This window comes from Artemia sp. Qi Xiang Cuo, chromosome 1, assembly GCF_049724085.1.
Source record: "Artemia sp. Qi Xiang Cuo chromosome 1, ASM4972408v1, whole genome shotgun sequence".
Lineage (NCBI taxonomy): Eukaryota > Metazoa > Arthropoda > Branchiopoda > Anostraca > Artemiidae > Artemia > Artemia sp. Qi Xiang Cuo.
In genome coordinates, this window is record NC_142794.1 from 28,550,727 (window position 1) to 28,571,973 (window position 21,247).

The 21,247-nt window shown below is 34.9% G+C and overlaps 1 protein-coding gene across 4 annotated transcripts in view; it reads right to left on the reverse strand.

Moving 5' to 3' along the window:
- Positions 1 to 21,247, reverse strand: part of LOC148956176 (transmembrane protein 198) — a 73,633-nt gene that overhangs the window by 46,915 nt on the left and 5,471 nt on the right. The window contains exon 2 of one of the 4 annotated variants that reach the window (XM_089094306.1): positions 14,889 to 15,108. The exons of 2 other annotated variants lie outside the window; for them this stretch is intronic. The gene's annotated coding sequence lies outside the window, so the exon portion shown is untranslated. The remainder of the gene's footprint in view (positions 1 to 14,888; positions 15,109 to 21,247) is intronic. One more of the 4 variants, XM_089094316.1, reaches the window with a different exon arrangement.

Sequence of the window (21,247 nt, forward strand, 5' to 3'; positions counted from 1 at the left end):
TGTTGCCACAGTTATATCTTTCGGAAGTGATGATAATAAGATCTGGCACCACGGTAAGCTAGGAAAAGTAAGGTCAGTGTTAAAATCGCCACAAAGCAAAATGGCTTTACCAGAAGCTCGTATTTTATGAGAAATTTTTGAGACACTTGTACATGCTTTAGCAAAACGTTCGTTAGATTGTTCGTTTCTGTAATTAGTAGGCATATAAACTGCAAGAATTACGGTATGACCTAGATCAACCGCAACAAAAGTATTATTCGTTCAAAGTAAAACACACTTAAGGCTCTTATTTACTCCAATCATAATGCCGCCAGAGGGACGACCTCCTGAGATTTTCGCAGGACGGATGAAGAACTCGTGCTCACAAGAAGTGTGTATAAAGTGTATACAGTGTACAAAGTGACGCAAATCCAAGTAAATCTGCTTATGCCATTCTTAAACCCAACCCCTAAAATACAACGTGCTCCTCTATGAGTTAGCCTAGTAAATAGTCTGCTGTGAATTTAGACTTTTCTTCAAATAAGAAAGAGGTAACAAATCTCACCTACACCAAATCCTGTTTCATTCAAATGAAATACATAAAGATCAGAAACAAATATTAAATGGTTCATAATAATGAACTTTAAGCAGAGCCATTCCAAGGGGGGGGGTAACTGGCTTGGGGGCGCAGCATTTGGGAAATAGCCCATTTTTTCCAATTTTTCACTTTCATCCAGCTTTTATTGCTTATATTTGAATCAGGAGGGGGTGTTGTAATTAAAATTTCCCCAGGTACCACCAACCCTAAGAACAGATCTAGCTATAAGTAAGGAAAACTTATGCTAATAATAACCATAACTCTAACAAAAAGGAGTTTTGAAAACAATATAGACATGAAAAGAAATGAATTTTTTAAGCTGATTTCAAATACACAAAATCCGTGAAATTTTTAGTTACCCATTAATAGCTTCAAGTTGGAGAATGCTTACCTGATTTCTAAAAAAGGGCAAAAAATCCCTCAAAGGGAAAGCAATCTTGACAAAAATCACACAATCAAATTCAGCATATCTAAGTACCTTTTGGTGGAGGTTTCAAGTCCCTGTCTACAAAAATGTGAAATTTATGAGTTTTACTATCACTGATGCATATTTATTTATTTGTCCCCCCAGGGGTCATTGTATTGAATAAATGGTCCTGCAATATTAGGATAAAGCTCATCAGAAAAGAAATTGAAAGTTCCATTGCTTTTTTTAAGTAGCAAAAAATATATACTACAGCAAAGCAGCATTTTCTGGTCCAAAAAGACAATTAATTTTGGCCCAAAGGGTTTTAAAAAGTTATCAACTGAAAATTTGGAGCCCCTGACTTTTCCATTATGACAGCAGAGATAAGAGCCATCAAAATTGCACTTGAAACCCAGCTATACAACGCACTTATACCAAGCAACTACATCACATTCCTATATTCAAAATCTGTACTATCACTCAAAGCAAGTCCAAATTATAATATCTTTGGCTTTGGCATGCATATTACCTTCAAACTAAAAGCCTTGACTCTAGACTGACTTCAACCTAGCTCAACTGTCCTATTACAGTATATTCCACATCACAGGGAGATTCTAGAATATACCAAATTGAATAAACACCACAAAGAGCACTAGTCCTACAGACAACTAGGAGAAGACCACTCCCTATTCAAGACATCCTGAGTCTAAGAACAGATGTTCCCAATGGGCCAGCAGAACAGCCTTATTATGCCCTTTCCATAAGCCAACAGGAAAACAATTTCAATTGCAGAATCAGATTCAATGGCACAGTGTTTAACAATCACCCTCATATTTACCAAATGACAATATCTTCAATGTTTTCTTCACTTACCAGCACCCTGCACTATTCAAACAATTAATATGGTACCTACAGTAGCCTACACATGTAGAGAAGGCAATATGTCTCTATTTTGTTCCAGGCTTTGATTTGAGGTAATGTCCACAAGCATCAGAAACTTGCCAAGTTTGACAGTGGCAAGACAAGTAGAATTAAAGCTAAATGGACCAATATTTGCAATCTTGTTGGGTAATAGTCTCTTCAATTCCACTTAGTGGTAAATAGTGATTGATGGATGAACAAATAGATTGAGCTCCATGCTAAAATAGACTGAGCATCCCTCTCTGTAATGGTCAGTTTCAAGATGAAAAAAAGAAAATTGCAAATACAATCATTCCAAATTTTGACAATACTATCATTAATAAAGACATCCTTTTTTCTACCATTTAGAGGAAGATTTAAAGCAATATCCTTCTTACCTCAAGTATTTTGCTCAATTTATTTATTAGGCTTAATACCTTTTAATCATTCTTGACTGTCAGTAAGACCCAGATTCATCTGGCTCTGTTCTGAAGAGCTCCGGCCCTAGTGAGGATGCAACACTCTTCTATTAAGTTCCTGCATCGGAATTAAAATGCAAAGGTCTGACGATAGCCTCAACGAACCATGGTTACAGTTGAAGAAAGGCAAGATACCAACAAAGCCTGAACTCCAGAATTCTTCACAGCAGAAAGAAAACTAAAAAGGAAGAAGCTTTGAAGCAGCCCTCACAGGCCAATACCAAGCATCCGAGTCCATATCCCCCCCCCCTAATCCGAAGCAACAGTCAGCAAACAGCTAAGAAATCCATCTATGATGAAAAAGTTATCAAATTATTCCCAATTTCCAGAAGACACCATTCTTAATGAACACTACACAACATATAAGGTCTCTCTTTAAGTCTCTAATGTGAAACTTCAGCATTAGCACTGCTGCTCTAGAACAGACTGAATATGTTCAGGAAATTGGAAACACACCAAGTTCTTCCCCAAACCCAACAGAACAGAGACTCTTTGGTCACGAAGATCATCTTACACCCCACAATGATCTCCAATTCCTGTCACCTCTTCATCATCATTCACACCACCAGCCAGTGACAGACATCTAAGATATACAAACCATCACCCGCCTCATAGCCTACACCATAACAACCACTTTCTTTCATCTAGATAAAATGCCCCATGGACTCAAAGCAGTTATCTTGCAAAAAAAAAAAAAAATACTTCTCTAAGGGCCTAGTAGAGACTACAGAGCCTAGACCTAATGTCCATCCTAAACAACCATTAAGCTCTCCAGTGTATGATCAATGCATAAGACAAAACCCATAGCCATCCCCACAAACCCAGATAAAAACAGCACTAAAGATTCTCCAATGGAATACACAGTCACTATCCAAAGTGAAACTTGAACAGCTAGTTGCATATATCAAACAAATTAATACTCATATTGTCTGTCTCTAAAAACCACACCTTGATCCAGAAAGAACAGGATATTGACTTTATAGAAAGGACAGAATATTAAGTAGGAAAGGAGAAGGTATGGAGAAGGTTGTAAGGAAAGATATTAAACACAATATACAAAAACCAAAGGATTGTTCGAATAAGCTGGACACCGTAGAATTGAAAACAGCTCTTGAAGAGAGGGAAATACTGATAACATACTCTTTTTAAAACCAAATGTTAACAAAGATGCTAAAAATATTTTTATTTCTAATAAAAATAGCATCTAAAATAATCCATCAGAAGACAATACTACCAATAGACTTGAACACTCGTAGCCCATCTTGGGGAGGGGATCCTAGGAAAATAATAAACCCAGTTCATTTTTGGAAAGCCTACTGAATGAATTTCCATAAACATCAATATCAGCATCACACAGATTGAAGACCCTCTTACCTATGATTAATGCCAGACAAATTGTGTAGACATTTGAGAATATGCACTGTCCCACAACTATTAACAAACCACTATATCATATTAGTGGAGACTTGTAGATTTGCATATGAAGAAGGAGTCTATGCTGAGATTTAGCAATAATAAGGCAAAGAGAACCAGGTTTGGAGAAATCCAGGAAAACACTGGCTACAAAACTATTCAAGAAAGACAAGAACCAGAACCCTGAGTCACAAGACTGACAGTTTACTTTAAAGAAGTAGCAAGGCCAGCAATACTTAGAACCATGAACAAACAATTTCTAAAATCATCATCAAAGAAAACATCTAAACCATGGTGGAATGAAGTCTGCCAAACTGCAAACTACAGAAAGAATCCAAGCTCCATAACAAATATCCAGTATCAGAGGCGACGCTATAGCGTTGCCTATACTAAAGGCCATACGGCCCCAATGTTTTATTATTTTTTTTCCAGAAGCATTTCGCATGGAAGGGGTCGTCATATAACCTTCGGAGGGGGCTCATTCGATCGGAAATTGAGTTTTAGTGCCCTTTTCAAGAGCCAAAAGTGACCCCCCCTCCCACGCCCTTATTTTCCCAAATGTATCCAATAAAAATTTTGAGATAGCCATTTTGTTAAAAATAGTTCAAAGATCATATAACAAAACTCCAGTGTCAACACAACCCCCCAGGGCCCGGGGGCAGGTATCGTACGTTAGGCCCAGGGGGCATATATAGTTATTATAAAAGGGATCCTCATATAAATTTTAGAAAGGGCTCATTTGATCGGAAATTGAAAGTTCTAGTTCACTTTTAAGAGTCAAAAGAGATTGGAGGGCAAATAGCCCCCCCCTCAATGCTCTTTTTTCCTCATACCCATCCAAGAAGGACTTTGAGATAAACATCTTTTAAAGCAGTTCAAAGACCATATAACGAAAACTCCGGGCTCGACACAACCCCCAGGACCCAAGGGCAGGTGTTGTAAGTTATGCCCTGGGGTAATATATGGTTCTTATGGAAGGGATGCTTGAAAAAACTTCAGAGAGGGTTCATTTGATTGGAAATTGAAAGTTCTAGTTCAGTGTCTGAGAGTCGAAGAGATTGGAGGGCAACTAGCCCCCCACCCCACGCCCCTTTTTCCCCAAATGCATCCGATAAAAATTTTGAGATAACCATTTTGTTAAAAATAGTTCAAAAATTATATAACAAAAACTCAGGTGTCGATACAACCCCCAGGGCCCAGGGGCAGGCATTGTAAGTTATGTCCTGGGGCATCTATGGTTCTTATGAAATGGACGCTCGAATAAACTTCAGAGAGGGCTCATTTGATTGGACATTGAAAGTTCGAGTTCACTTTAAGAGTCAAAGGAGATCTGAGGGCAACAAGCCCCCTCCCCCACGCCTTTTTTCCAAACCCATCCGATGAAAATTTTGATATAGACATTTTGTTAAGAATAGTTCAAAGGTCAGATAAGAAAGACTCTGGTGTCAATACAACCTCCCAGGGCCCGGGGGCAGGCGTTCTAAGTTATGCCCTAAGGGCATGTATGGTTATTATGAAAGGGATGCTAGTATAAACTTAACAGAGGGCTCATTTGATCGGAAATTGAAAGTTCTAGTTCACTTTTTAACAGTAGAGAGATCAGAGGGCAACTAGCCCCCCCCCCCGCCCCTTTTTCCCCAAACCCACCTGCAACAAATTTTGAGATAGCCATTTCGTAAATTTAGTTCATAAATTAGATAACAAAAACTCCAGTGTTGACAAAACCCCCCAGGGCCCGGGGATAGGCGGTGTAAGTGTTGTCCTGGGGGCGTATATGGTTCTTGTGAAAGATATGCTCGTATAAACTTCAGAGAGCGGTCATTTGATTGGAAATTGAAAGTTCTAGTTCACTTTTTAAGAGTCAAAAGATATCCAAGGGCAACTAGTCCCCCCCACACATACCCTTTTTTCCCCAAACCCTCCCGATAAAAATTTTGAGATAGCCATTTCGCTAAACATAGTTCAAAGGTCAGATAAGAAAAAATCCTGTGTTGACGCAACCCCCCAGGGCCTGGGATCAGGCATTGTAAGTAATGTTCTGGGGGAATAGGCCTATATGGTTCTTATGGTTCTCATTTGATTGTAAATTGAGGGTTCTTGTTCACTTTTTTAAGATTCAAACGAGATTGGAGGGTAACCAGCCCCCCCCTGGCACACTTTTTTCCCAAATACATCCGATAAAAATTTTGAGATACCCATTTTGATAAAAATAGTTCAAAGTTAACAAAAACTCCGGTATCGACACAACCCCCCAGGGCCCAGGGGCAGGCGTTGTAAGTTATGCCCCGGGGGCATAAGTACATCCAATATAAGTTTTTTCCCAAATACATCCAATAAAAGTTTTGAGATAGCCATTTTGTTAAAAATAGTTCAAAGATCATGTAACAAAACTCCAGTGTTGACACAACCCCTCAAGGGCCAGGGCAAGCATTGTGTGTTATATCCTGGGGGCATATACAGTATGGTTCTTATGAAAGCAATGCTCCTATAAACTTCAAAGAGGGCTCATTTGATTGGAAATTGAAAGTTCTAGTTCACTTTTTAATAGTCAAAAGAGATGGGAAGGCAACTAGACCCCCCCTCATGTCCTTTTTTCCTCAAACCCATCTGGTAACAACTTTGAGATAGCCATTTTTTTTAAATAGTTCAAAGATCATATAACAAAACTCCAGTGTCGACACAACCCCCTTCAAGGTCTGGGACAGGCAATGTAAGTTATACCCTGTGGGCATATATGGTTCTTATGAAAGCAATGCCTGTATAAACTTCAAAGATCGCTCATTTGATTTGAAATTGAAAGTTCTAGTTCACTTTTTAAGAGTCAAAAGAGATCCGAGGGCAACAAGCCCCTCCCCCCTCATGTCCTTTTTTCCTCAAACCCATCTGATAAGAACTTTGAGATAGCCATTTTTTTAAATAGTTCAAAGATCATATAACGAAAATGGGGTCGTCAAAACCCTCCAGGGCCCGAAGGCAGGCATTGTAAGTTATGCCCTGGGGGAATATTTGGTTCTTATGGAAGGGATGCTAGTAAAAACTTCAGAGATGGCTCATTTGATTGGAAATTCAAGGTTCTAGTTCAGTTTTTGAGAGTCAAAAGAGATTAGAGGGCAATCCCACATCCCTCTTCCCCAAATGCATCCGATAAGAACTTTGAGATAACCATTTTTTTAAATGGGATAGCCATTTTTTTTTTTTTTTATAAAGTTCAGAGAGGACTACTAGATATCCGAGGGCAACAAACCCCTAGGGCCCGGGGGGTAGGTGCTGTAAGTTATGTCCTGGGGCCGTGTATGGTTCTTATGAAAGGGATGTTCGTTTAAACTTCAGAGAGGGTTCATTTGATTGGAAATTAAAAGTTCTAGTTCACTTTCTCGAAGTCAAAAGAGATTAATTAGAGGACAAACTAGCCCCTCCCCCCTCCACGCCTTTTTGTTCCCCAAACCAATCCAATAAAAAATGTTGATGTGACCATTTTGTTAAAAATAGTTCAAACAACAGATATTGAAAATCCGGGGTCGACACAACCCCCCAAGGCTCGGGGACAGGCATTGTAAGTTCTGCCCGGGGACATATATGGTTCCTATAGAAGGGATGCTTGTATAAACTTCAGAGAGGGGTCATTTGATTGAGAATGTAAAGTTCTAGTTCAATTTTAGAGAATCAGAAGAGATTAAAGGGCAATAAGCCCCCCCCCCGTGCCCTTTTTTCCCAAAATCTATCGGATAAAATTTTTGAGATAGCCGTTTTGTTAAAAATATTTCAAATATCAGATAATGAAAACTCCGAGGTTAACACAAACCGATTTTTTTTTTACTTTGATATTGTTATTTTGATACTAGTTTTGATATTTTGATGAACATTTAATTTTGAAAAAAAAGTTTGAATTTGAAATAAGGAATTTTTAAAGATTTGAAACTTTTTTCAATCAAAAACAAACAAAAACTAATTAAAAAACTTTCCGCAAAAATAAATTTTCAAAGAAAAGTAAAGGCCATTTTAAACTTAAGATCAGCAGATACAAATACCGGTTAAAATTTAAAACTCAAAACAACCAGAAATTACTATTAAAGAATAAATGAAACCCAAAACCAACAGAAATTAAATAAACAATCATAAAAAAAACCTTTAACAAGTAATAATACAAATCACTAAACAAATTTTGAAACGAGTAAGGCTTAAATTGAATATAGAACTTAAGCTTAAAACGAAAAAAAAACATTTTGCTATTGAAGTATAAATGCAATCCAAAACAAACAGAAATATAAACAAACAATCAATGCAAACGAACATACAATAGATACTAATGTAAATGAATAAATAAATCTTAAAAAAGTAAAACTTAAATTGAATATGCAAATCAAGTTTGAAATAAACAAAAATCACTACAGACAAGAGTTTGGGTATCGCCTCCTTCTCTCACTGTAGAAGTCTAAAACCTACTGCGTCATAGGCGCTTTATTGAAAACAATAGGTGTCTTGAAAAGTGCTGAAAAGTATTAACACAATCAGCATTATAGATTGATATACAATGGCGTTAACTATTGGACTATCAATTCCTTGAATTTAGTTTTATAGTGCGATTTGATTTTCCTTTTCATTGCTGTAAGAACTGGAAAAGAAAATATTTGTAATATAATTAGTTTACAATAAGGAGCCAATGTTGCAGTAGGCTTTATGTATTTACAGTTAAGGAAGGGGGCAGTATCCAAACTCTTGTTTGTAGTGAAACTATATTCTTCTTGAACAATTTTAGAAAGAACCAATAAATTAAACTGAATATTTGATGTATAATGATATTACTTGCTGAAAGCTCATCAATTCAAAATTTTACTGTAAGTTTAATGTTTATTTTCAATATTAAGTACAAAAGAAAATATTTGTAAATAAAATTCGTTTTCAGTAAAGCGCCAATGACGCAGTTGGTTTTAGACTATTACATTGAGAGAAGGAGGTGATACCCGAACTCTTGTTTGTAGTGATTTTTGTTTGTTTCAAGCTTGATTTGCATATTCAATTTAAGTTTCGCTGTTTTTTTAATTTATTTATTCATTGACATTAGTATCTGTTATATGTTTGTTTGCATTGATAGTTTATTTAATTTCTGTTCGTTTTGGGTTTCATTTATACTTCAATAGCAATATATCTTTTTTTCGTTTTAAGCTTGATTTGCATATTAAATTTGAGCATTACTCCCTTTAAGATTTATTTATTCATTTAGATTATTATTTGTTGCATATTTTTTCGCTATGATTGTTTATTTAATTTCTGTTTGTTATGAGTTTCATTTATTCAATAATAGTAATTTCTGGTCGTTTTGAGTTTGAATTTTAACAGGTATTTATATCTGCTGATCTTAAGTTTAAAATGGCCTTTACTTTTCTTTGAAAAACTTCTTTTTGCGGAAAGATTTTTTTTAATTAATTAAAAAAACTACCCAATACTCAGAAAAGATACAAGAAAGGCTGAAGCTCTAAGACAGGCTTCCTATTTGAAGAAGGTTGACAGATACACAGTTAAATAAAAAAAACACTCCAATTTATAAATAGGACTATGGGAGCAGGAAAAAAGAAAAATAACCTTAAACACCTTCTGCTTCTACCAGAGGCATCCTGAGGGGGGGAGGCCCAACTTTTTTGGCATTCGGAAAAAGTTTTGTTTGTTTGTGGGTTTTTGTTTGTTTCAAGCCTGATTTGCATATTCAATTTAAGTTTTGCTCTTTTTTAAATTTATTTATTCATTGACATTAGTATCTGTTGTATGTTTTTTTGCATTGATTGTTCTTTTATTATTTGTTCGGTTTGGATTTCATTTATACTTCAATAGCATTATATTTTTTTTTCGTTTTAAGCTTGATTTGCATATTAAATATAAACATTACTCGCTTTAAGATTTATTCATTCATTTATATTATTACTTGTTGTATGTTTTTTTGCTATAATTGTTTGTTTAATTTCTGTTTGTTATGAGTTTCATTTATTCTTTAATAGTAATTTCTGGTCGTTTTGAGTTTGAATTTTAACAGGTATTTATATCTGCTGATCTTAAGTTTAAAATGGCCTTTACTTTTCTTTGAAAAACTTCTTTTTGCGGAAAGATTTTTTTTAATTAATTAAAAAAAACTGCCCAATACTCAGAAAAGATACAAGAAAGGCTGAAGCTTTAAGACAGGCTTCCTATTTGAAGAAGGTTGACAGATACACAGTTAAATAAAAAAAAAAACACTCCAATTTATAAATAGGACTATGGGAGCAGGAAAAAATAAAAATAACCTTAAACACCTTCTGCTTCTACCAGAGGCGTCCCGAGGGGGGCACCCCCCCCTCAACTTTTTTGGCATTCGGAAAAAATTTTCCCGAAGGCGAAAATTTCGGCCAAAATTTTGCAAAATCGGCCGAAATTTAGCAAAATTCTTGATTTCTGCAGAAAATTCGGCAAAAATCAGGCAGAGATTCGGTAAAATTTACGAAGATCGCCCTCCCAATAAAATGAGCCTCAGGACGCCCCTGGCTTCTACTGGAAATCACCTTGAAGCTGATGACAAAAAAGCTGAAGAATTTGTGGACATCTATAAAAAAAAACTACCCAAGAAGCAGAGGTTAAACAGTGAAAGACAGAGAGACTAAGTATAGCCTCTGGGCCAACAACCCTTACACAGCCATTTACAACAACCAATTTTCTAAAAGCAATAAATAGATGAATGAGAAAGCACATCCATGAACCCATGTCTCCTAGAATTTAAAGGCCCACAGAAACTTCAAAGGACTCCTCTGTACATTCAACCTCAGCTATTCACAAGGAATATTCCCCAGGCAATGAAGAAAATCAATTAGAACACCCACAGACACATACATAAGAGGAACCTAATGACAATGCAAATTCACTTAGACCCATCCTAACCCTTGGAAAGCTACTTGAGAGAGGTGTACAACTGCATGCAGTGGATGCAGAGCCTACTGCATGCAGAGGTTTAGAACATTCTAAAAAAATCCCAAACTGGATTAAGAGTAGGGTAAAGGCACCAATGATTCAACAGTTTTTTGTAAAAAAAAAAAAAAAAAAAAAAAAAAAAAAAAAAAAAAACTTTCTACTCCAGAAGGCTTAATTTACAGACTTTTGGTTTGAAAAGGGTTTTAGCATGTAGAAAAAATATATCTACAAATCTAACTGTTTGATTAGAAATTTGAAGTTTTATTAGAAAAGGGTACAAGACTCCGATTTTCTTAAATTGGAGTTCACCTACAAACTTGACAGAACAGTTACCTGTTTTTGATGTAAGTCGGAACCCTATTCAAAATGTGGTGAAATACTTGGGGAATACTTGTGGGCGGATCCTGGTGGATTCGAAATGTCTATTCTTTTATTTTATTTCATCGTTTCTTTTCAACTATTTTAAACGTGTAAATGTATAACATACTCTTCAGATAGTGAAAGCAAAAAACTAAAAAATTGTCTCAAGTATAGAGAAAAAATTGGGTAATCATATGGAGTGTAATTGTATGACTTAGATCTCTATAATAAATTGTGTGGTATAACAGTGTGATAAAGGTCTCTTTATAAACGCTACCTAGGATAGCCCACTTTGCCTCAGCTTTAATGGTCCAGCAAAGATTTCTTTGTTGTTCACAGTTAAAGTGTTGTCAACATCTGACCATTTCAAAGTTAATCTACCAGTTTAATCAACTTTAAAAAATTTTAGTTAGGAAAGTCCAGAATTCTTGAAATATGCATGTCCTACTTAATATTATTTGAAAATTACAACACCAAGTAGTTTAACATTTTTCATTTGCATTTTGGGTGGTATTGGATGGGATAGGAGTTCCCTGCTAATTAGGGAGGGGTTCAGAGATAATATTTTGTATTTTACAGCTTGGGATCTATTTGAAAGAAAATATGTATAAAATTTATTTAATAAGAGAGGGTGTACTTCAAATTTATTCAGTGATAAATGAATTAGAGTGTTGTAATCAATCAAGTCAAATGCTTAAAAGTATGAACATAGCGTGAGGCCAAATGGTAGTTTCTCAGATGATGGAAAAATCTAACATCTAGCATAAAATCAGTAAGACTACAATAAAAAAAAAAATTTTAATGTTAAATATTATTTAAAATAACAATCATCAAAACCTCTTGTTGTTGAGAAAGTACCCATAAATTTGACAACTATGCTTTCGTCAGAGGATCCTTGAATTTCGACACCAGTTGTTTCTCATCTGTTTTACATGTTCAGTAAAGTTTCAACAGAGTCACCTATATTTTAATAAGGCCTGTTGCTGTCTGTCAAAAATTTTGACAAGGTTATTACAAGATATTCTAAAAAAAATGAATATCATAATAGAAGACATTATCCACATTTGAATTTGGTTCAAGGAACATTTTTAGTTGGTCTGGTATTCCACTAAATCAGACAAGAATTTTTGACCCTTGGAACATAGTTTAGTCAATATAAAATTAGCTGCCATTTTAACTTAATTTTATCAAGAAAAAGCCAATATGGCTACAATTTAGGGAAGATCAGATGTATCTTGATGCATTGGTGCTGATCCCAACTTTTTTTTGCCAAAAAATAACCAAGTAATGACAGTTTGAACATAACATAGCTTGTAAGAAATGTCTTTCTAATTTTAGAATTAATATCGACTGGCTATGTGAATTGCTAAAATCTGGTCCATGCCAATAACCTTTTAGAGTATAATTGAACCCAATGAACTTACTTGCAAACACAAACCCTTTCTTAGAAGTAATGAATTTAGCTTTGTTTGTTTGACGAGGGGGAATGCATGTTTTATATACACTGACCATGGAGGTTCGTTGGGGTTATGGCTTTACTCAAGCTTCTTGCACGCTTATAGAATGTAAGTCTAATATGTTACTTGCTATTTCTTAATATTATTATGTTAAATCCTAGTAAAGGGGTGTATACCCCATTCTTTAATAATTTTATAAGATTCTTTCAAGCAGGAGCATGTTAGCTTACCATATTAGCTAGAACGCTTGCTTTTCTTCAATAATAATTAAATTTCACTTGTAAGCCAATACAGGAACAAGAATTGATCTTTTATTTCTGATTGTGAATAATAAATGTTGAATTTTGATTTATAAAAGAAATAACTAATAGCAATTAACTAAAATTCTCTTCTTTGATAATAAAATCTTAATTTTTTTCTATACCTGTGTTGTCTTGTCTATTTTTTTACGATGTTAGGATTTTGTCAAGGTATCTCTCTCACTTGGTTCACTTCTTTCATTCGAGGCTTAATTAGGGGTAGTCGGGTCTCATGGCTGAGTTTCGACATGGAGTCATTGCCGAGAACCCCTCCCCCTCTTACAAGCTAAAAATTGTTGGGAGCTCATTTTGTGTTGAAAACAGGAAACTGATTGAATTGAATATTCTTTTCATATCTGGGTGTATCAGATATAGTGTCTACGTTCTAAATCATCAAAATATAATGAAGGCTTCAAGAGATGGTGTTCCAAGTCACCACTAAGCAGAGTTATCCTGTTTTGAAGAAAAATGTTGACAGTGGTTCCAAAATTGCAATGTCAAATCATCAGTGCCTTTACCCTACACCACTAAGCCATGGATATTATTATGACCTTGTTTGCAGATATACACAAATCCATAAATAGAGGATACTGGGAACTGTACTGATAGACTTTGAAGGAACATATAACAATGCACAAAAATATATACTTGATGAGAGACTTCATGCATTAAGGTTTCCTGAACCAATTAGTATATTTACTGACAAGTTTCTAGATAATAGAACTTAAATACTAGAAGTTATTGCAAAAGGAGTTAGCTCAAGTGCTAATTATTTACACCATATACCATAACATTAAAAATTAATTCACAACATTGGCTTTTAGGTAGACAAGTCAGATTTCTCTTGAATGCGAAACTTGGCTTCAATGTTGGAACACTAAATTTTTAAGAAACTAATTTTAAATTAATTTATTTCAATACATATATGGAAATCGGCAATTAGTAGTGCAATGTTATTATTAGATGTTTTTAGGAATTAAAAGTAGGTTTCAAAGTATCAAGGTGGTTTCAAAGGCATTTTGAGAAAGTTTCTGCCTAAATACGTGTTCCAGGGTAATTGGACTGATGGCAGATCAAATGAGAGGAGCTGTTTGTACGCGCCAATATAAATATATATATATATATATATGTATATATATATATATATATATATATATATATATATATATATATATATATATATATATATACAATGAAAACTTTACGAAAAAGAAAGTTTTTTTAAAGAAAAGTAAAGGCCATATTAAACTTAAGATCAGTAGAAATAGAAGCCTATAATAACTCAAACTCAAAACGACCAGAAATTATTATTAAAGAATAAAAAAGGAAAGGAGAATAATTGGTATGGCTGTAACACTGCATATAAATTTATATATAGTGGGCTGTAATAATACAAAAGGTAAATATAACATTGGTTTAAGAATGGAAAGAAAGACAGAGAATGAATTTACAACGATAACCAAGTTAAAAATAAGTTCTATTTGAACAATGCCATAAAGCGATGATATTTGATTATGACATTTGGCGCTTTGCATTGATATTTTAGTTTTAAAAGTATTATCAATTTTTTCTCAAAGGGAAATTACGTGGTGGGCATGAATGTAGACTTGCAGCTAAATTAAATATAGTCACTTCCACTTTTCACATATGTCTATTGATATAGGTTTCATTTTTATTGTTTGTAGTACTGAGGAGCTCACTGAGAAGACACCCGAAGGCAAGTTTTAAATAATTTTGCCCCTTTGTTCAAAAAAAGAGATAATTAGATTTATTAACTGCTAATCCTAAAATAAATACTTGCTTGATTATTTTCCTTGATAGGTACGTCTCTCGATCGTAACTTACCTAATTAACGCAAGTTTGCATTAATTAAACTTGCTCCTAACATAAGTTTACCAGATCAACCTATTTTGTGTCCCCCTGCCTAAAAAAAATCCTGGATCTGCCCCTGAAGTCATCACATCTATTCCCCCAGTGATTAGAATTGGCCTACACAGGCCAATCAGTTAAGTCCACTGTATATAAATAATAGATTAAGACAGAATTTGTATATAAATTAAGTCATACCTGTGAGATGGGACAGTTGCAAACCACTTGGCCAGCTCACCAAGTTTTTTTTCTGCTTTTGCAATTACAAATAATACAATTTGAAACCATTTCTCATTGATTGACGCATACACACTAACCTGCTAATGCATGAAGAAGTGGGAGGAGCTTCTTGTTTGCACCAAGAATGAAGAGCCAGAAATCATCTGTAGTAAACTTACTGCTAATTATGTATACAGTGCTGGAAACCATGTAAAATATAATAACCTGCCATGAAACAGATTGTAGGAAAATGGCAAATATCAGACAATCCTACAAAAATCAGGAATCTCAACAATAGAAATAAGATACCTGACAAATTAGAAACAAACTCCAATCATGTATTGTTTCCAGAAGCCAGAATTGGCCAACTAGAGTACAAGGGTTATCCATTAATTATAGAAATCCCACCCTGGGCAAAACACCCCATCATGCTACAACATGTTACACCTCCAACAACAATAGTCCCATGATGGACATGAATTAGACCAGAAATAAAGCTTCAATTCCACCCAAAAAGAAAAAATCAATCTTCCAAATATTTTGACAAGATACCCCAGATGCTTTTTGAATATGGGTTTGTAAGTGATGAGGGGTGTGGATACTTGTTGCAAGAACAGCTTAAATGTCATGGAAAAACAAAAGGCAAGAACCAACATACTAACTTTTTTCTATGATTCTATGTTAGGAACAGGACTATTAGGCATATACACCTGTTAAGGTATACTTGATCCATAGGGCCTATGTCTGCAGCACAACATCAAAACATGCAAGATAGCTGAAATCAATTTGGGCTTGAAGACTCAAATTAGGGTAAATTGACACTAAATCTATCCTGCAAGCTTAAAAAGTAAAATTTTGAATAACTGAGTATTGATACCAGTTAAATCAAGAAAAATCTCAACAACTTTTGAAGATAAGGTTGTGTTAATAAAGTTCAGTGTTTAGATTGCCATTGTTCATAGAGCACAATTAATAGGCAGATAAAACAGCAAAACAAGAAGGCAATAATAAAACAGAACAAGCAAGACCAACAGTGCTAAGAGATCCAATCAGTTACACCTGATTTCACTACCTTAACTAAGGAACACTGATAAAAGCAGTCTGGTTTCATTGCCTGTGTAGAATTGCAGCTAGAAAATACAACCACAATTTCTATATGCACCAGACAAAGCAACCAAACAGAGAAATAGACAGCATTGCAGATACCACAAATAAGAACTAATCTCTGATCAAGTATTATTTTAGCCTAAATAATTGGAAAGCAAAAAAGCCAATGCCATCAAGAAACATTTTATGACAGGATTGAAGACAGCCTGTCTTGTTAAAGAAAAACCATAATCCCACCCTCAACACAACAATTTTTCATATTCCTTTTAGCCTTTTTAACACATATAAACCTGCAGCATTGCAGATATAAGGTCTATATTAGAAAAGTCTAGCAGAACAATGGTAATATAGAGGTATGAGGTACAATATGGAAACCTTAGTGAGAATAAATTAATCATTTTCTTTATAGTTACCTGATTTTTGCAAATTTCTGCAGCATGATGAAAATGAAATAGCAAGGTATTTTTTAAACTCTGATAACTGAAATTTTTTGGCAATATTGAATTTCATTATAAACCTAAAATTGTGTTATTGAGAAGTAAACATGTGAATAAAAAAAATTCTAACTTCACAATTTTAGTTAACATCTTGAAGGTGCTTCCACTATATGTTACCCCCCCCCCCCAAATGTGCAAATATATAATCAAAACTATATACTTCCCATATGTAAGGGCCCATGTCCTTGGGAAGGGGAAAGGTAGAGGTAGATGCTTTAAAAGCCCTTGTCAGCTCATAGATTAGACTAAATCTTGAAACATTCCTGAAAGTTTGTTTCACCTAACTCAGTAGTTGGCAAACTTATTAGCCAAATATGAACATTAAAACAATTTTTTGAAAATTTAGACCCAAATCTGCTTGTTTGGTAAACTTTTTTTTTCGCTAAGTAAGTAGTAAATAAAACTAGATTTTATACTTCATAAATATTTATTAATATGAACAATATACTTGCCCCTCCTAGTAAAGTTTGAGTCAGTCAGGTTTGTATCTGGTTGCTTTTAATTTTGCCATGATTCCAAGTTCTTATCAGTAAAATTACTTCTCAGTTTGCTCTTCACAATGTTCATGCTTGAAAAAGATTGTTTGGATATATATCCAGAGCCAAAAAGGGAAAGAACAGCAAATGCAAGCTATTTGAGCTCATCGTAAGAGTCAGAAATACTATCCTAAGCGTTGAAACTGCTGATGCCTTCCTTCTCCAGATTATTCAAAGAAGACCATTTGTATTTTCAACTGAGATCACAGTTTTTCTTGTCCACTTTTTCCAATCATAGGCAGCGCTCTAGCGCTGCCTAAGTAAAGAATGATGTGGCCACAATGTGCTTTTTTTTCTTTGACAGGCACTTCATATTGAAGGTGTTGTTGTAGAAACTTTGAAAAGAACTCAGTCAATTTGAAATTGCAGTGGCTAGTGCCCTGGGGGCATATAAGGCTTTTTATAGAAGGTTTTGTCAAAGAAACTTCAAAAAAGGCTCATTCAATTGGAAATTCAAAGGGCTAATGCCCTTTTTAATAGTCAAAAGTGATTGGAGGGCAACTACCCCCCCCCCCCGCCTATCATTCCCTTTAACCCCTCCAATCAAAATTTTTAGATAGCCTTTGTGTTCAACGAAGCTGATTTCAACATAGAAAACATGTTTTTGAGGAAGACATTCCCCACAACCCTAGGGGCAAGGATTTTAAGCAATGCCCTGGGAGCACATAAGGTTTTTATATAAGTTGTTGTCATAGAAACTTCAAAACAGGCTCATTCAATTGGAAATTCAAAGGGCTAGTGCCCTTTTTAATAGTCAAAAGTAATTAGAGGCCAACTACCCCCCACCCCCATCATTCCCCCACACACATCCAATCAAAATTTTGATATAGCCATTTTGTTTAGTGTATTTGATTTCCAGATAGAAAATATCTTTTTGAGGAGGATACTCCCCCACAACCCATGGGGCAAGGGTTTTAAGTTATGCCCTAGGGGCATATAAGGTTTTTATAGAAGGTGTTGTCATAGAAACTTCAAAAAAGGCTCATTTGATTGGAAATTCAAAGGGCTAGTGCCCTTTTTAATAGTCAAAAGTGATTTGACGGCAACTACCCCCCACCCATGCCCATCATTCCCCCAAACACATCCAAACAAAATTTTGAGATAGCCATTTTCTTCAGCATAGTTGATTTCCAGATAGAAAATATATTTTTGAGGAGGACTCTCCCCCATAACCCACATGGCAAGGATTTTAAGTTATGCCCTGGGGGCATATAAGGTTTTTATAGAAGGCGTTGTTGTAGAAACTTCAAGAAAGGCTCATTTGATTGGAAATTCAAAGGGCTACTGCCCTTTTTAATAGTTAAAAGTGATTGGACGGTAACTAGCCCCCCTCTTATGCCCAACTTTTCCCCATCCAAACACATCCAATCAAAATTTTGAGATAGCCATTTTGTTCAACATAGTTTTAAGTTCTGGAAATTAGATCTTGGAGGATGACAACCCACTCACAGCCCTCAGGACAAGGGTTGTAAGTTATGCCCTGGGGGCATATAAAGTTTTTTATAGAATGTGTTGTTGTAGAAACTTAGAAAAGGGCTCATTTGATTAGAAATTGAAATGACTTGTGCCCTTTTTAATAATCAAAAGTGATTGGAAGGCAACTAACACCCCTTCCATGCCCAAACTTTTTTTTGTTCAAACTTTGGGGTCTGCTTCTGCTCTTAAAATTTAACCAAATCAAAATAGCATAAGTGTATCCAAGCTATCAAAGAAAGTAAACAGATTTTTTGCAAATGGTATCAAGTTTTCCATTTCAGATCAACTAGAGGAGGTATGAAACTAAATTAAACACTACTATTTGTGTCCAGATTTTTAAGAGGGTGTATGTTGTTAAAAATTGCTAAAAAAAAAATTCTCCAGCATACAAATAGCAGGCCAAACTATAAATTTTTATAAAAACAAAAATTATTTTCTTTTTCTTTGAAAAGACTATGTCAATATAAAACAAACAGAAATTAATTAAAAAAACTTTTTCCATAAAATATGTTTTTCAAAGAAAAGTAAAGAACTCCATTAAACGAAAAAAGAGTAAAAATAAAATCAAATAATCTACCAAGCGTGAGACTACCACAAATCAGCATTGATAAATAAATGAAACCCAAAACAAACAGAAATTACAATAAATAACCAAGTCAAACTCAAAAACAAGCAGAGATTAACATAAATTGGGCTCAAAACCCCTATGCCTTCCCAAGGCCAGAACATAATTGAACTTTACTGAAAAAAATACAAACGAATGTGCATTGTCAGTTTAATAGACATATACTGATATTTAGTAGTCAAAATCTTAATATTATTTCATTTATTAAAGTTATAAAAGTAAAAAAATTTAAATTTTTTTCAATAAACCCCATAATGTACAAATATAGGCCTACACCCTGAACTGGTATATATAGGGATGGGGGTAAAATTCATTATCAACAAAAATAATTACTATAGTTGGAAAGAGCATAAAAAATACATAAAGGGGTATGTTTACTTTATTTGTAGGTCAATAATATGAATAACAAAAATTTACCCCATTGTCTTCCAAAATCATTAAAATTTGCTTGAATGTAAACAAACAGCATATGGAAGATCTGATGTTAGTTTTGGCTTTATCAATGGTAACCCTTTAGTTCTTTTCAAATATCTGCTTTGTTCTTAAAATCTCTTAACTTAAACAAAAATTATATATAGCCTATGTTCTAGATTTAAAGAAGGATTTTAATTTGTCAAAATAGGGGAGAGAGGGGCGATACCGCATGGGGGCGACTCCGTACGTTTGACCTGTAGTCTAAAGTTTTTGAGCTAATCCTTGCAAAAAATTCCCGCTAGATGCCCTTCATGTAACGCTCATTTGGCGCAAGTTTTAAATTTTGGAGAAAAGAGACAACCGAGAAAAGAGGTAAGGAAGTTTTTATATGCTTGCTGGAAATCCTGACACATGTAGTATATGTCAAATATTTTATAAGTTTTCGTAGCTCTTGCGCCGTGAGTTAGCAGGATCAGACAAGGTATACCCCTGCTATTTGCATGGTAATTTTCATCAGTAAATATCAGGCCGTTATTTACGAAAAAAAAATATTTCAAAATGGTGTCAACATGGGGTAACTCTGGACACTTTTTTGGGGGCGATTCCGGACACTTTTCGTGGTGTCCGGTTTCGCCCTGTACTGACGGAAGTCTTTCATAAGTTGGAAAATGGAACTATGTATAGCTGGAAGAAGAATATTGGTAAAATTGACTGTATTCCTGTCGTCCTATAGAGAAACTGAAGTGATTTGTTTCGACTATCAAACTTTGTTTTCAACATTTACACTTAGACAAAAGTTATCCCTTGTCTTACAGCCTAGCCTATTTAAACACAACTACTCTGTGTAACAATCTTTGTCTTGAATCAAAGTTGTCCAAGATTAAGTCTGCCTATTATTTAGATACTTTGTTCCAACTTTAAAATCCTATGTTCAAGATTGGACAGCATTTTCTATGATTTGGCTACGCTTAGCCTTTAATTTCTATCCGAAATTAAGGTGTACTTTTGACTGTCTATTCGTTTAAAATAGTCTCGGCATGTCTCACTGTTTATGGCAAAAATATTCAAGCTAATCTTAATCGAATATCCTTCAATACTTTCTAACTGGTGTACCAGAAACCTTGCCTACTTATATCAATGCCTACTTATATCAGAAAGATAAATAGTAGCGTCTAAGGCTATATCCAAGGGGGTAGAGGGTTTGAAACCCCCCGAAATGTTTGTCCGACTTGTAGAAACGTAAGAAAAATGAACATAAACAAATGATTGATGTGGTTTTTTATAAGTTTTTTGTTTAATGTTTTGTATTATAATGTAAAACTAAGCATTACGCTGCCTGCAGGCATCTTTCCATTCTATGCCTCAAAGCACACCTCAAAGCATGGCATGACCTGTGTTAATATCCATGTTGTTCTCTTGAGGTTCTGACGATTATAATTTTCTTTTACAGATGGTTTGCAACTACATTCAAAAGGGGAGTGGTCCTCCTGATCCCTAATTAGTCAGGCGTGCTGTTTTTCAATTTTACACATGGGAAGTTGTCTTTCTGAGCAACCGCAGAAGAATTTTCCCTGAAGAAGAGTACCCTTGCGGATGCCGTGAAACGATACAAGGCAAAAATGCAAATTCTCAAGCAGAGTGGTGCTAGTGGTAGCAATTTTGACAATGACATTGTTCAGGAGA